The following is an 18,042-nucleotide window of genomic DNA, read 5'->3' on the forward strand; positions in this document are numbered from 1 at the left end:
CATAAATCAAGACAAAAATGGGAATCTGATTTGAATGTTAAAATTGATGGGAAAAATTGGTCAAGATTATGTTTTGATAGTAAGAGAAATACAATAAATGTTCGACTTAGATTAATACAATATAATTTTTACATCAATCATATATAACACCACAGAAAATAAATAGATTAAATTCAAATATGTCTGACCAATGTTTTTGATGTAATCAAGAAATTGGTACCTTTTTACATTCTAATTGGTCTTGTTTTAAAATTCAACCATTTTGGATAAATTTAAGACTTTTATTGGAACAAATTATTGGAGTACAACTCCCACGTAGTTCACTATTAGTTTTATTAGGAGACATTGAAGGGACAATACCGAAACTTAAATTGAACAAGTATCAGAAAAAATTTATAAAAATTGCATTGGCAGTAGCCAAAAAAGTTATCGCAGTTGTTGGAAATCTGACTTATATTTAACTATGGATCGTTGGAATAATGAAATACATAGTTGTATTCCACTTGAAAAAATTACGTATAACTTAAGAAATGAATATGATATATTTTTGAAAATTTGGCTCCCATACCTACAAAAGATAGGATTAAATACATAGGTCCTTTGAAGATAAAATTATAGTAATTGGGGAAAGTAAAAAAATAAATATCAAAATTATTTTGAACTCCATGGAGCATGTGGGGATCCTCCGATATCCAGGCAATCTTTCTCTTCTTTCTTTTTTTTTCTCTCTTTAGATAAGGGTTAATAAGGGGCAGGGGGAGGGTTAATATTATCTTTCTTACTGTTTTACTATTACATTTATTCTCTGTAATTTCTAAAATTGAATAAATAGATAGATAGATAAATAAATAAATAAATAAATAGATTGATAGATAGATAGATAGATAGATAGATAGATAGATAGATAGATAGATAGATAGATAGATAGATAGATAGATAGATAGATAGATAGATAGATAAAAAGAAGTAATCAGAAAAATCCAGACCTTCATCAACAAATGCCAGGTCAGATTCTGGGACTAAAGTGGACAGAGTGTGTGAACAATACAGAATTATGACAAAGGACCACCCAGAGGTGCCAACTGAGGCAGAGATCAGGAGAAGGAAGTGGCGTTGGATAGGACACACACTGAGGAAGCCCCCAAACAGTTTCACCAGACAAGCTCTCACATGGAATCCTCAGGACAAACGAAGACCCAAGTCCACATGTGTTATGAGTGATGAACATACCTGATGGACAATGGGGTACAGAGGTAGCCATCCCCCCCGAGAGTCACGAACTATTACTGTTGCTATGCTGACCACGAGAAAGAGAGACGGAAAAACAAGCAAGAACATCGGCGACAGATAGGAGAGAGGGGGAAATTGCTGATTAACCGTATTGTGACTCCTTTTTGAATTATTTACTGTTTCGCTGCAAGGACAATAGTTTGCTCATAAACATTCCTCAGTGGACTGAAGGAGTGGCCTTATTTGATGGACACAGTCATTCAGGAGTGATGGATAGCTGAGACCCCGTGAGTAGGGATAAAAGACAGGTCTGGAGAGACACCCTCCAGACACGCCAGTGGATACTGATTGAGTGTTGGAACCCACAAGAAAGGTGGGGGCTTCGAAGACCGAATCAGGAGGTCGATCATTAAGGCAATCAGTGTTAACGCAGGGCTGGTGGGGACATTTGTGTGTGTCCACTCATGCCAGAGTGACGAGTCCACCACAGAAGAACGGTCTAGCAGAAGGACAGAGAGGTCATAACTGAATGACCACAACGATACGACGGATTAAGAAAGCAAAGGAAGGTTTGCCTGACTGTAGCTGTTACATCTCGCTCGCTCTCTCTCTCTCTCTCTCTCTCTCTCTCTCTCTCTCTCCAATGATTACAATACAACAACCATAACTATATCAGCACTCATGAACTGAACTGAACTTTATATTTTTCTATCACAATTTATTTACCCCTAGACATTGATAGAGCTTATTTATTATTGATTATTATTATCCCTACTCTTTTAGGTTTATTACTGCTAACTTGTTTTATATGTATATTTGCATTATTGATATGGTTTTGCTTAATTTTATTCATAAACACCTTTAGTTTGGTACTACCAGACTCCAACAAATTCTTCTTCCTCTGCTGGTTAGACACCCAGTTACGGGGTACGTAACACATGGAGGAGGGAAGTGTTAACCAACACCAGGAGAGTGGGAATGACACGGTCACAGCTGGAGAGACATGGTTGATCTGGAAGAATGTTGTTGATGGCCTATGCTCACTTGTGAGTTGAATGGCAGAAGAAGAAGAAGATCTACAAGGCAGAGTATGATGGAATACTCTCTACTTGCCTGGATGTGTGTAAATCCAGTGATACAATGGCATCTCATCACCATCTAGGACAGAGCAACTCTCCTTTTTAAAATAAAAATTACTGAGATACAATGCAGAATAGGCCCTTTCAGTCCTTCAAGCCATACCACCCAGCAACCACCTGATTTAATCCTAGCCTAATCATGGGACAATTTACAATGACTAAAAATCCTACTAACCAGTACGTCTTTGGACTGTGGGAGGAAACCAGGGGCACCTGGAGGAAACCCACATGGTCACAGGGAGGAAATATAAACTGCTTTCTGGCAGCGGCAGGAAATGAACTTGGGTCGCCTGTACAGTAAAGTGTCGTGCTAAGCACTACACTATGGCGCCATCCTGAATGGTGTTCCATTGCACCACTACAAACAAAGTAGCCTGCAGGCACTCACCTAGCTAGTTCTCAAACCTACTATCTAGAGAGAAGAGACAAGGCTGCTGGTCACAGGAATACCCCTCTCCTCCATTTTGCATACCATCATAACTGGGAAATGTCTAACTATTCTTTCATCAATAGATCAAAAATCCCAAGCATTCCCTCTTAACAAGCTTGTGGGAGTACCTTCATCACACAGTCTGCAATAGTTGCAGGAGACTGCCACCTTCCCCAGAGCAATTAGGGAAGGGACTGTTAGTTACACCCACCTCTGATGAGCAAATTAAACAAAAGCCTCGGGTGAAGCGATTACAATAATCAACATTTCAAAAACAAATGGCAGACTGATCACTTAAATTACGTTCTGCTAATTTCAAACAGAAATATAGGAGGGGGGAAGGCATGTATGTCTATGTCGATATTCTGTGAGTGAACGGAGCTAAAGGGGCAAAGCCAACCCAGAGATGCTGAGAATTCTGAACGAGTAGGTGGAAGATTATTCTTCTCTCCGATTTTATTCTGTGTAAACTTCACAATGACTCGGTGTCACTTCCATCTAAAAAAAACTTAAGTGAGCAATAACCCATTATTAGTCATCCCAAATAAATACGTAATAATTGGCCCGTTGAAAACTTAAATACAGCTTAGGGCAATGATCCGAAGTCAGTTAGATTGCAGTCACGCCATGATTTCAAATGTCTTTTAGCTCAGTAGTATTCTGTGTGCTTAAAGAGCACATAAAAAATTGCAAATACTGAGCTAATTCAACTAACTCGTTTTCCAATGAAACAATTAGAGACTGGAGCAAACATACTTATGTCTTTCTATCTCCTCATAAAATGACTGCATACAATGCACCTTCAGTTCAATACCAAGTTAAAATAGCCATCCGTCGAGCTTCGCAATTATCTTGCATGTGTTTCATCGCCAGTCGAGGAGATATCCTCAGTGCACAGTTATTGGAGTTTCTCTCTGGGAGTACTCGCCTTTACACAGGCCTCAGTTCACTTGCCTCCATCCTGATTGGCTACCCTTTCTGTTGACCTATGAATTCTATTGGTTTGTGTTTCTTTTGGCACTGGAGATATGAAATGTGATCATCCCTAAGAGTATTAAAGACTAACTTTATTTCTCACATGTATATTGAAGCTTGGGTGGCCCAGAGAAGATACATCTCTACTAAAGGAGGGGCAAGGCACCGCTTCCCTCCACTAGCCTGCAGGTCATCCTGGGCAAGGCATAGCACCTACTCAGCCCCTCAGTCTGGGTCACGTGAAGCCATTGGAGCAGGTGATGTATGGCCATATGAGCAGCTGGTGCACATCACAAGTCCTGGTTATGCGACCACTGACACCAGGCGGACAATCTCTGAAGAGTATTGATAATAGTTGCGGTCACTCAACTTGTAAAGACACTGCCCAGAAGAAGACAATGGCAAACCACTTCCGTAGAAAAATTTGCAAAGAGTAATCAAGGTCATGAGACCATGATCGCCTACGTCATACGACGTGGCACATAATGATAACAGAGCCATTGAAACACACAGCGAGATGCGTTGTTTGCATCAACGACTTTCACAGTCTGAGGATGTTAGCACACAAGTGCCTTCATGCTTCCAGTGCAAATGTAGCATACCCAGAACGTACTAACTAACTCATAGACCTTTGGAAAGTGGGAGAAAACTGGAACACCTGGATGAATCTACGTAATCACAGGCTCTTTACATACAGCGGAAAGAATTTAAATCTGACCTTTGGCACAATAAAGTGCAATGCCGCCCGAGAAAGATGGAATTATTATTGCTTTTGATACCTGCAGATAGCTGAGATAAGTAGGCATGTATATATAATATCATTATATCATATATCTCTGAGAACTCCATTGTCCGGAATTAACCATGCATATTGCATCCTAGCTGTCTAGATATGCAAGCCTGGGCAGTACCGTACAGAGAACAAGCTGTTGTCCATGTAGCAGGCTCCCCCTCTCCACACATCAGATGAACCAAAAGGAACTGCAGAGACCAATACAGTTTGCTACCAGCAGACCCACAAGAGTTGCCAGTCGGCGTTGAACTCAGAGTGGGACGGCCTTAGGGACTCCAGCTCTGGATTTTTCCATCGGTTTTACTCTCAAAGGTTTCCCCATGAGTGGGTATAGCTGGAAGGGAGGTTTGAGATCAGAGTTTCCATTCTCTTGAATGAGCTGCCAACCACGGCTGATGAGCCCCATCTGACTGAAGTGACTAGTTTTAAGGTGCCAGTGATTTGCCTTTTCCCCTTTTATATATATATATACATACACACGCACATACATACGTATACATATATATATATATACACACACACAAATATATATACATGTGTGTGTGTGCGTGTGTATATACATATATATATATATATATATACATACAAACTTTATATCAACCTATTTTGAGAAAGGTCACAGCAACAGCTTAATGCAGAGACATGAGAAAATCTTCAGATGCTGGAAATCCAAAGCAACGCACATAAAAATGCTGGAGGATCTCAGCAGGCAGCAGCTATGGAAAGAAGTAAACAGTCTGCAGAGGTTTTATTTTCAGCATGAGGAGTGATGAGAATACTGCCCTATAAATTTTAGGAGTAGAAATTGGTTACAGACAATTCGAGCGCCCAGACGGTGTCCATCCCAAGCTAGAGATCTATGGTGCAACTGAAAATAAGAGACAACTTGTGATGCCTCAAGAAGCAATGGCCACCAGGTAAATCCCAGAGTGTGATGGCAATGGAGGGTCAACTCTGACTTGCAGTGAGTTAGTAGTGGTTCTGCAGATCCATTGGACCCCTTAGGACAGTAACGATTGGATTGTTGAGATGAATAACCTTGGCCCCTGCTGCAAGAAGTTGATGAGGGCAGTTTCATGCTGCTGGCACTCACAAAGCAGATAGCCACAGATCTATTCTTCCAGGGTAAGGAGATGTCTGCAAGCAAGGGTTGCCAACTGAGAAGTTTCAAGATCCGGACTGCAGCCTTTTCAAGGATCAGTTTTATTTGCCATGTTCATTTATATGTATTAGGAATTTGATGTGGTGTGCTGGTCAGGGCATGAATCCAATAATAAACAACTGTAAAGAATTATGAATTATATAAAAAATAAAATCAGAGATTAAAGTACGGCTATGGAATAAGCTGTGCATAAATACATAAAGACCAGCATGTATTTACAATGTTAACAGAACTATAAAAAGTGGTTTAAAATGATTACAGTGAAATGCAGTGATGTGGGTAAAAGATAGAAGGGGTGATGTGGTGGCAACTAGAATAGTTGATCATATTAACTCATGGGAAAGAAACTTTTAAAATGGTAAGTTTTTGTTTTAGTAGCTCTATCGTGCTTTCCAGAAGGAGATTTTGGAAAAGGTAGCTTGTAGGGTGGGTAGGTGTCTACAGTGATTTTTCCTGCCCATTATTCCAAGGGAGGGGATCCTAAAGCTATAAGGCATAGTTCTCAATTGAGAGGGTAAAGATTTAAAAGGGGTGAATGGGGACAACCTTTCACACAGAGGGTGGTGGTTGTAAGGAACAATCTGCCAGAGAAGGGTGTAATTCATACATATAAAAGGCATTTAGATATTCTCATGGATAGGAAAAGCTTGGAGGGACGTAAAGACCAAATGCAGACAGATGGGATTAGCATAGTAGATGTATTGGTCAACATGGAGAGGTTGGGTCAGAGGACCTGTTCCACTGTATAACCCTATGACTCTAATATGTATGTATACTGATGGATGAATTGAAGCTAGATGCAACTATCACCGTCTAGGGTCCTATTACCACTGTCTCTTGTCTGGGCCCTTGTATAATTGCCTCTCAAGCACTTTATGATGTATTTAAGGAGAAAACATGGGTGGTGTTGACACTTGGTAAGATCATGTATTGAACATAGTGAAAGACAGGCCCTGATTATAGTTACTGAATAACAAGACTGAAACAAGAACGTATGCTGCCGATTTATTGATTTATCAGGAACACGTACATCAGGCTGCTGTTTATTCTCTACACAACTATCCCATCCAAACTCATCACCTAGCTTCAAGCCCTGGGCCTCTCTACCACCTGGATCCTCAACTTACTCATCAGCAGATCTCACAATGAAGACTAGGAACATCTCCTCACTGACCATCAGCACAGGTGCTCCTCAAGGCCATGTGTTTAGCTCCCTATACACACTTCTCTATTTGCATAAGCACAGTTCCAATGCTACGTATCAATTCACTGTTGACAGCACCATTGTTGGACAAACCACAGATGGTGATGAGTCAGCATACCGAAGCAAGGTCACGATGGTTGAGTGGTGCAGAAGCACCGACCTCTTCATGGAACATCAGAGATAATTGTTGACTTCAGGAAGAAGATGGAAGAGAGTGTGCCAGTCTATATTGGTGGATTAGCAGCGATGATGGTTAGCACATTTAAAGTCCGGGTGTTAACAGATCAGTTGACCTATCCTGAGCCAGGCATGTAGATACAATCATAAGAAAGGTGCCCCCGTAGTTAAGGACTTTCAGATTGTCACTGAGTACTCTTAACAAACTTCTACTCAGAATATCAAACTGTTGCAAATATCTTGACTGGTTGTATTATGGTCTGGTATGACAACTCAAAAGCACGTAACTAAAAGAAGCTGCAGAGAGTAGTAGACTCAGCCCAAAACAACACAGGAATGTCACTCCCCAACATCAGTAGCATCTACATGATGTGCTGCCTCAAGAAGGCAACATCTATTATCTAGCACCATCAGTGCCAGGCCATCTTCTCACAATGATGCCAAACACAAGCCTGCAGTTGCTGGAAATCTTGAGCAACACAGCAAACCAGGCAGCATCACGGAGGGGAATATGTTGATCTTCCTTCATGACCTGCTGAGTTCCTCCCCCATTGTGTGTGTTGCTCACAACCAGAGTCAGCCAGATGCCTGAACTCCAAACGACCAGGTTCAAGGATCGAGGAGTGACTGTGCAGGCGAGTGGAAGTTAGAGAGGTTGCTGACAAGTTAGAGAGGCGGGAAGAGCTTAAAAAAAAGACAGCTTTATAGAGCGGGCATTGGATGAGCGAGCAATGGAGTAGAGTGAGTCAGACTAGGAGGGTGTTGGCTCAACGGGGCTTCGGCGATAATGGGTCAAGGCGAGATAAGTTACTTGTGAAGAGTAGGAACAGGAAGTATGTCTGTGAGACCGGTGTTCTGTACTGGGTGTCAGATGTGCGATGTCCGGGAGACTCCCAGCCTCCTGGATGACCATGTCTGCACCAGGTGCATCAAACTGCAGCTCCCTTAGGGAACTGGAGATGCAGCTCGATGACCTTTGTCTGATCAGGGAAACTGAGGAGGTGTTAGAGAGAAGCTATAGGCAAGTAGTCACACTGGGGCCTCAAGAGACAGATAAGTGGGTAACAGTCAGGAGAGGGAAGGGCGAGAGTCAGATACTAGAGAGTACCCCTGTGGCTGTGCCCCTTGACAATAAGTACCCCTGTTTGAGTACTGTTAGAGGGCACGGCCTACCTGGGGGAAGCAACAGTGGTCGTGCCTCTGGCACAGAGTCGGGTCCTGTGGCTCAGAAGGGTAGGGTAAGGAAGAGGATGGCAGCAGTGATAGGGGACTCTATAGACAGGGGGTCAGACAGGCGATTCTGCAGAAACAGGAAAGAAGCACGGAGGGTAGTTAGTGGCCTCCCAGGTGTCAGGGTCTGGGATGTTTCTGATCACATCCACGATATCCTGAAATGGGAAGGAGAACAGCCAGAAGGCATGGTACATATTGGTACCAACGAAATAGGTAGGAAAAGGGAGGAGGTCCTGAAAACAGAGTACAGGGAGTTAGGAAGGAAAGTGAGAAGTAGGACATCTAGGGTAGTAATCTCGGAATTATTGCCTGTGCCACATGACAGTGAGTATAGGAATAGAGTGAGGTAGAGGATAAATGTGTGGCTGAGGAATTGGAGCAGGGGGCAGAGATTCAGATTTCTGGATCATTGGGAACTGTTTTGGGGCGGGCAAAAAGGAAAAGTTGCACTTGAATCCAAAGGGGACCGATATCCTGGCAGGGAGGTTTGCTAAAGCTATTGGGGAGAGCTTAAACTGAAATTGCTGGGAGGTGGGAACCAAACTGAAGAGGCAGAAGGCTCACAAATCGAGAAAGCTTGTAGACAGTGTGAGAGGGAGAATAGGCAGGTGATGGAGAAGGGATAAGTTCAGACTGATGGTTTGAGATGTGTCTATTATAATACAAAGAGTATTGTGAACAAAGCAGTTGAGCTTAGAGCGTGGATCAGTACTTGGAGCTATAATGTTGTGGCCATTACAGAGACTTGGATGGCTCAGGGGCAGGAATGGTTACTTAGAGTGCCAGGCTTTAGGTGATTCAGAAGGGACAGGGAGGGGGGCAAAAGAAGTGGGAGCGTGGCACTACTGATCAGAGATAGTGTCACAGCTGCAGAAAAGGAGGAAGTCTTGGAGGAATTGTCTACTGAGTCTCTGTGGGTGGAAATTAGGAACAGGAAGGGGTCAATAACTCTACTAGGTACTTCTTATAGACCAAAGCTTCAAAAAACTAGGTAATGATAGAGATCTAGAAAATTATAAAGCTAGTAGGAAGGAGCTTACAAATGAAATTAGGAGAGCCAGAAGGGGCCATGAGAGAATAGGACCAATCAAATGTGACAATGGAAAAGTGTGTAAGGAACCTGAGGAGTTAGTGGAGATACTTAATGAAAACTTTGCTTTAGTATTCACTACAGAAAAGGACCTTGGCGATTGTAAGGATGACTTACAGCAGACTGAAAAGTTTGCGCATATAGACATTAAGAAAGAGGATGTGCTGAAGCTTTTGGAAAGCATCAAGTTAGATAAGTCACCAGAACTGGATGAGATGTACCCCAGGCTACTGTGGGAGGCGAGGGAGGAGATTGCTGAGCCTCTGCTGATGATCTTTGCATCATCAATGGGGAAGAGAAACGTTCTGGATGATTAGAGTGTTGCAGGTGTTGTTCCTTTATTCAAGAAAGTGAATAGAGATAGCCCAGGAACTTGTAGTCCAGAGAGTCTTATGTCAATGGTTGGTACGTTGATGGAGAAGATCCTGAGAGGCAAGATTTATGAACATTTGGAGAGGGATAATATGATTAGGAATAGTCAGCATGGCTTTGTCAAAGGCTGGTTGTGCCTTACACACCTGATTGAATTTTTTGAGGATGTGACTAAACATATTAATGAAGGTAGATGTCATGTATATGGATTTCAGCAAGCCACTTGATAAGGTACCCCTTGCAAGGCTTATTGAGAAAGTAAGGAGGCATGGGATCCAAAGGGACATTGCTTTGTGGATCCAGAACTGGCTTGCCCATAAACGGCAAAGTGTGGTTGTAGATGGGTCATATTCTGCATGGAGGTTGGCGAGCAGTGGCGTGCTTCAGGGATCTGTTCTAGGACCCCTTCTCTTCATTTTTATAAATGAGGAAGTGGAGGGATGGGTCAGTAAATTTTCTGATGACACAAAGGTTGGGGCTGTTGTGGATAGTGGGGGAGCTATCAGAGGTTACAGTGTGATATCAATAGGATGCAAAACAGGGCTGGAAAGTGGCAGATGGAGTTCAACCTAGGTAAGTGTGAGGTGGTTCATTTTGTTAGGTCAAGTATGATGGCAGAATATAGTATTAATGCTAAGATTCGTTTCTTGGAGTGTGGAGGATCAGAGGGATCTTGAGGTCAGTATCCACAGGATACTCAAAGCTGCTACGCAGGTTGACTGTGTGGTTAAGAAGGCATACTATGCATTGCCCTTCATCAACCATGGGATTGAGTTCAAGAGCCGAGAAGTAATGTTGCAGCTATATAGGACCCTGGTCAGACCCCACTTGGAGTACTGTGCTCAGTTCTGGTCTCCTCACTACAGGAAGGATGTGGAAACCATAGAAAGGGTGCAGAGGAGATTCACAAGGATCTGGCCTGGATTGGGGAGCATGCCTTATGAGAATAGGTTGAGTGAACCTGGTCTTTTCTGCTTGAAGCGACTGAGGATGAGAGATGACCTGATAGAGGTGTATAAGATTTTGAGAGGCACTGATCATGTGGATAGCCAAAGACTTTTCCCAGGGCTGAAATGGATAACACGAGAGGGCACAGTTTTAAGGTGCTTAGAAATAGATACAGAGGAGATGTCAGGGGTAAGTTTCTTATGCAGAGACAGAGAGTGGTGAGTGCGTGGAATGGGCTGCCAGTGACTGTGGTGGTGACGGATACAATAGGGTCTTTTAAGAGGCTCCTGGATAGGTACATAGAGCTTGGTACAATAGAGGGCTATGGATAACCATAGATAATTTCTAAAGTAAGTACATCTTCGGTACAGCTTTGTGGGCCAAAAGGCTTGTATTGTGCTGTAGGTTTTCTATGTTTCTATGTCAGTTGAGCCACAGAGCCTGTTTCTGTGCTGTATATTTCATGAGCCTTGCCAGCTTTGCACCTGTATTTGTAATTATTGCCTCCATTAGTGTTGTAAACCCTTCTGCTTTCTGTTTAATCTTTTCAAGTTAATTGTGACTGGCACGGGTATTCAGCTTTGTTTGATCATTTAGAGCAGACTCTCAATTAGCGCTCATGGCAGGATCCTCATGCCTAAGCATGTTTCGAAAATGATTCGGCTCGCAGTGTCGCTCAGGCAAGCCACTGAAGTTCATTTGGAGTTCTGATGAATAAACTCTCGTTTCAGTCTCAACATGGGAGATTGTCGCTCCTCCACACCTGGGTTCAGCTGTCTGTCAGCTCACACCGTAACAATACAAATCTTTAATAGCTACTTCCCTTGAATCATTTTGTCCTTGAATCAACCTGGAAGACTCTGAAAACTACTTGAATGTAACATGATGACAACTTTCATGAAATGCTGGAGGAACTTTCAGATTCCTCCTTCTCCAGCCCTGTAACTCTTTCACCAATTAAACTTCCCAGCTCTTTACTTTCTAAAGAATTTTTGTGTTTCTCCCTCCCTCCCCCCACTTTCTAACTCTGACTCCTCATCATTTTTTCTCCAGTCCTGATGAAGGGTCTTGGCCCGAAACATTGACTGTACTCTTTTCCATAGATACTGCCTGGCCTGCTGAGTTCCTCCAGCATTTTGTGTATGTTGCTTGTATTTCCAGCATCTGCAGATTTTCTCTTGTTTATGATGACAACTTTGACCACTTTGCAATTGAATGGACTTTAATAATAAACAAACAAGTAAATCAATTATGTGTATTGAATAGATTTTTTTTAAAAATGTGCAAAAACAGAAATACTGTGTATTTTAAAAAAGTGAGGTAGTGTCCAAACCTTCAATCTCCATTTAGGAATTGGACGGCAGAGGGGAAGAAGATGTTCCTGAATTGCTGATTCTGCGCCTTCAGGCTTCTGTACCTCCTACCTGATGGTAACAGTGAGAAAAGGGCATGCCCTGGGTGCTGGACGTCCTTAATAGTAGACGCTGCCTTTCTAAGACACTGCTCACTAAAGATGTCCTGTGTACTTTGTAAAAGATGGAGCTGACTAGATTTACATCCTTTTGCAGCTTCTTTCGGTCCTGTGCAGTAACCCTCCCATACCAGACAGTGATGCAGCCTGTCAGAATGATCTCCACAGTACAACTCTAGAAGTTCTTGAGTGTACTTGTTGACATGCCAAATCTCTTCAAGCTCCTAATAAAGTATAGCCACTGTCTTGCCTTCTTTATAACTACATCGTTATGTTGGGATCAGGTTAGATCCTCAGAGATCTTGACACCCAGGAACTTAAAGCTGCTCATTCTCTCCACTTCTGATCCCTCTATGAGGATTGGTATGTGTTCCTTCGTCTTACCCTTCCTGAAGTCCACAATCAGATCTTTCGTCTTACTGACGTTCAGTGCAAGGTTGCTGATGTGTCACCATTCCACTAGTTGGCATATCTCACTCCTGTATGCCCTCTCATCACCACCTGAAATTCTACCAACAATGGTTGTATCGTCAGCAAATTTGTAGATGGTATTTGAGCTATGCCTAGCTACATGGTCATGTGAATACAGAGAGTAGAGCAGTGGGCTAAGCACACACCCCTGAGGGGCACCAGTGTTGATAGTCAGCGCAGAGGATATGTTATCGCCAATCTGCACAGACTGCGATCTTCCGGTTTGGAAGTCAAGGATCCAATTGCAGAGGGAGGTACAAGATTGTTCTATGGTGAATTCCCACAGCAAAATGAATTTTAGGGTTGTAAATGGTGATGTATACATACTTTGATAATAAATTTTACTTTGAACTTTGAATCCATGTTCCTGACTTCCTTTCCATACAAAGATTTTGGTCTTAAAAAATTTCCAATCATAAAATAAATTGGAAATCCAAAATAATTGGTCATCCTGGTGTTTGTAAAATAATTTTTTGCAATAGTATTTACTTAAAGCTTGGGTTGTAGATGATTTAGATGCCGGAGGCCATGTCATTCAACTTTTATTCCATAAGCTGTGAAAGAACATTCCTTCAGATGGTGCAGATTCAATTGTTTGTAAACATGTCTCTCCCCATTCTTTCCTGTTGATTGGTTTCCCCAGGACTTGGCATTTAGCTTCAGAATACCATTATTCCCTGAAGCACCATGAACTTGTTGTTTCAGTAATGAGTTATAGAGAAGTACAGCACAGAAACAGGCCCTTTGGCCCATCAAGTCAATGCCAAAGTCACTTAAACTCCCTATTCCCATCGACCTACACTGGGATCATTGCCGGCCAGGTCTCTACCATCCATTTACCTGTCCAAACTTTTCCTAACCATTGAAATCAAGCTGGCATACATCACTTGTGCTGGCAGCTCATTCCACACTCTCATGATCCTCTGAGTGAAGAAATTTCCCCTCATGTTCCCCTTAAACTTTTCACCTTTCACCCTTTACCCATGACCTCTGGTTGTAATTCCACTTAACCTCCGTGGAAAAAGCCTGCTTGCATTTACCCTATCTATACCCCACATAATTTTATATACCTGCATCAAATCTCTTCTTTCCATAAAACTCAGCTCCTCCAGACCTGGCAATATCCTTGCAACGCTATCAAATGTCCCCTCAATCTTCTACGTTCTGAAGAATACAGTCCTAACCTATTCAATCTTCCCTTATAACTCAAGACCTCCAGACACGGCAACATCCTTGTAAATTTTCTCTGTACTCCTTCAAGCTTGTTTATATCTTTCCTGTAAGCAGGTGACCAAAACTGTACACAATACTCTGAATTACGCCTCACCAAAGTCTTATACAACTTCAACATGACATCTTATCTCCTGTACACAATACATTAATTTATGAAGGCCAATGTTCCAAAAGCTTTCATTACAACCCCCACTATCTGTGACACCAGTTTCTAAGGTAAGTACATGTTTGGCACAGTTTTGTGGGCAGAAGGGCCTATATTGTGCTATAGGTTTTCTGTGTTTCTATTTGCTGATCCAGTTACCTACATTGTCATCCAGATCATTGAGATAGAAGACAGCCAACAATGGACCCAGCACCGAACCCTGCTGCAAACCACTCATCAACTTCTCCCACAAAGCCGATGTCTAATCCAGTTTACTACCTCATCCTGAATGCTGAGCGACTGAACCTTATTGACCAGCCTCCCATGAGGGACCTTGTCAAATGCCTTTCTCGAGTTCATGTAGACTGCATCCACTGCCTTGCCTTCATCCACTTTCCTGGTAAAACTCCATATGATTAGTTAGATATGATTTACCACACACAAAGTTTTGCTGACTATCCTTAATCAGTCCATGTCGATCCAAATACTTATATACCAGTCCTTAGAATACTTTCCAATAACTTTTCCACAACTGACGTCAGACTCACCAGCCTATGGTTTTCTGATTTATGTTTAGAGCCTTTTTTAAACAGTGGAACAACATTAGCTGTCCTCCAATCTTCCAGTACCTCTCCTGTCACTAAGGATGATTTAAATATCTCTGTTAGAGCCCCAACAATTTCTACACTTGCATCCAGTAGGGTTTAAGAGAAAACCTTTTTAGACCCTGGGGAGTTATCCATCCTGATTTGCCTCAGGATAGCAAACACCTTCTGTACAGAGTCCTTGAAGTTGATACTGCTTTATCACTTCTATAGAGTCTGTATCCATCTCTTGTAAATATAGATGCAAAAAATTGTATTTAATATATCTCCCATCTATTTTGGCTTCACGTATGGATTACCATTCTGGTCTTCCTGAGGACCAATTTTGACCTTTGCAATCCTTTGCTTCCTAACATATCTGTAGAATCCCCTAGGATTCTCCTTTACTTTGTCTGCTAGAGCAACTTCATGCCTCCTTTTAGCCCTCCTGATATTTTTTAAATGTTCTGTTGCATTTCTTGTACTCCACAAGCACCTCATTTGTTCCTACCTGCCTCTACCTGCTACACACCTCTTATTTTCTCTTAACCAGGACCTCAACATCTCTTGAAAACCAAGGTTCCCTACACTTGTTACCTTTACCTTTTATTCTGACAGGCACGTACAAGCTTTGTAAAACTCTCAGAGTTTCACTTTTGAAGGCCTCCCACTTACCAAGTACACCTCTGCCGGAAAACAGCCTGTCCCGATCCACACTTGCCAGGTCCTCTATGATACCCTCAAAATTGGCCTTACTCCAACTTAGAACCTGGACCAGACATACCTTTTTGCATACTTACTTCGAAACTAATTACACTGTGGTCACTGGATGCAAAGTATTCCCCTATACAGACTTCTGTCACCTGCCCTGTCTCATCCTAATAGCAGATCCAGTATCACACTCTCTCTCATTGGGACTTCTACATACCGATGAAGGAAACTTTCCTGAACACATCTGACAAACTTTATCTCATCTAGTCCTGTTACAGTATGGGATTCCCAGTCAATATGTGGAAAGTTAAAATCACCTATGTTGTTTATGTTGTAACCTTATGTTGTTTGCAACAGTCTGTGCTCTCTTTACAAACATGTCCCTCTAAATTCCCAAAACTGTTGAGCAGTCTGTAATATAACTCCATTAACATGATCGTACCTTTCTTATCCTCACGTCCACCCATACTGCCTCACTAGGTGAATTCTCCAGTCTATCCTGAAGTGACGTTTTCACTGACTAGTAACCCCACCCCGCCTTCTGTCACATACAAAACAATGAAACCTCAGAACGTGGAACTGTCCATCTTGCCTCTCCTGCCACCAAGTCTCACTAATGATTACAATATCATAATCCCAGCTGTTGATCCATGCACTGAACCCATCCACCTTTCCTACAATTCTTCCACAATACAGTAAAATAAAGCACCAGCAAATGCTGAAGAGAGTGGATTAAAAGCAGGAAAGAGAAACAAAAGCACATAATAATGGATGGAAAATACAAATGCTGAATTAAAAAGCGAAGACGGGAAGGGAATTTTAAAAAACACATAGGTAGACCAGGAATAAAGTAAATATAAATAAATATAGAGTAGGAATTATAAACACAAGAGGGTCTACAGATGTTGGAAATCCAAAGCAATAGGTACAAAATGCTGGCATCTTCCCCCTTCCTTTTCAGTCTGAAGAAGAATCTCAGCCCGAAGTTTATTCTTTCCCATAGATGTTGGCTGAACTGCTGAGTTCCTCCAGTATTTTATGTGTGTTGCTTTAAGGATTCAAAGATTCAAGATTCAAAGTGCATTTATTATCAAGTATGCATACTCCTTACAATTGCACAACCGACATTAAAAAAAATCGAGCGAAAAGCACAAAATATAGAAACACATGGAATCTAGGCATATTCAGTTCAGCTCAATGTTGGCTGGTGGCGTAGTGGCATCAGCGCTAGATTTCGGAACGAAGGCTCCCGAGTTCGAATCCAGCCGACTCCCTTGCATGCTTTCCATCCGTGGTGGGTTGAGCGTCGTGCTAGCAACTCAGCCTTGTAAAAACAAGAAACACCACCAAGGCAGCACCCTGATGACTTACTGTGAGTTATGGGCTTTCTTCTCTTCTTCTTCCGTGTTTGTTATCTGCAGACCATCCTGATTCAAAATTGCCCAAAGTAGCAACAAATAAAGGAGCAAAAGACATAATAAGGTGAATTAGAGTCCAATGTCCGAATAAACCTTGCCCAATACCCAAGGACTCCAACACCATTCTCCAACAGCACTGAAGGAGAGAGAGATCATTTAAACATGACCTTCCTCCATGAGCAGTGAGAAAAAAGGAGAGAGAGAGACCATCACAGCCAACGAGAGGCTGGTAGATGGTGCTGAACACCCGCTCTCCCTTCCATACTTTCCTCAATGATCTCAGTCTTCCTTGTCGACCTCGAGCACTCCATCGAGAAATAGAGCTGATCATGGGCTCGTGCACCCCGCCGTCTTCAGGCTTCTTGGCCTCGAGGCCACACGCTTCACTCGAAGCCTCACAGAACTCTCTCAGAGACAGCAAAGCACCAGATTGCTCAATCAGCCCGATAACACACCACCAAAATGTAGATCACAGGCTCCAACCGCAACAGAACCAAATTTCAATTCTTCAGAATAGAAACGTTATTTCAGAAAATGTGTCAGTACACTTAGCATATTTAGATCATACATAAATTTAACTTTTATAAGGGAAAAAACAACAATAAGTTATATAAGGAAAACTATCCAGATTTAGCACAGAGCAATAGGACCAGCCAAAGCAATTTAGGTTCAGATGGAGTGCATCCAATTGACAGAAGAAGCGCATAAAAATAGGTCTATTGATTCCTTTACAGTAACTCATCAGAAATGGCATCACTTTAGTGGCTCTAGTTCAAGACAGTTCTCAAAAATCAATGTGTTCATATTACAAATTAATAAGAGGAACGTTGAAGGTTTTGAATCCTGTTAGAACAATCTGAGAAAGCAACATGAAATATTTATTCTGTTACCTGTTAAGACAAAGCTTCGTAGACAATCTTCACTCTGTTAGATAGAAACATTCACCTAGCATTTAATTGATTTTCTTGCATCAATGTTACAACAACCTGTGTAACCTTCCACTTATTTGTGATGGACAACAACATAAAGAGAATCTGCACTCGTGGCCCCTATATGAAGTCCCCCCCCCCATACACCTGCTCTTTAATGTAAATATCTAATCAGCCAATCATGCGGCAGCAACTCAATGCGTAAAAGCATGCAGACGTGGTCAAGAGGTTCAGTTGTTGCTCAGGCCAAACATCAGAATGGGAAAGAAATGTGTTCCTAGTGAGTTTAATTGTGGATTAGTTGTTGGTGCCAGATGAGGTGGTTAG

The sequence above is a fragment of the Hypanus sabinus genome, chromosome 8 (assembly GCF_030144855.1).
Source record: "Hypanus sabinus isolate sHypSab1 chromosome 8, sHypSab1.hap1, whole genome shotgun sequence".
NCBI classification, from domain to species: domain Eukaryota; kingdom Metazoa; phylum Chordata; class Chondrichthyes; order Myliobatiformes; family Dasyatidae; genus Hypanus; species Hypanus sabinus.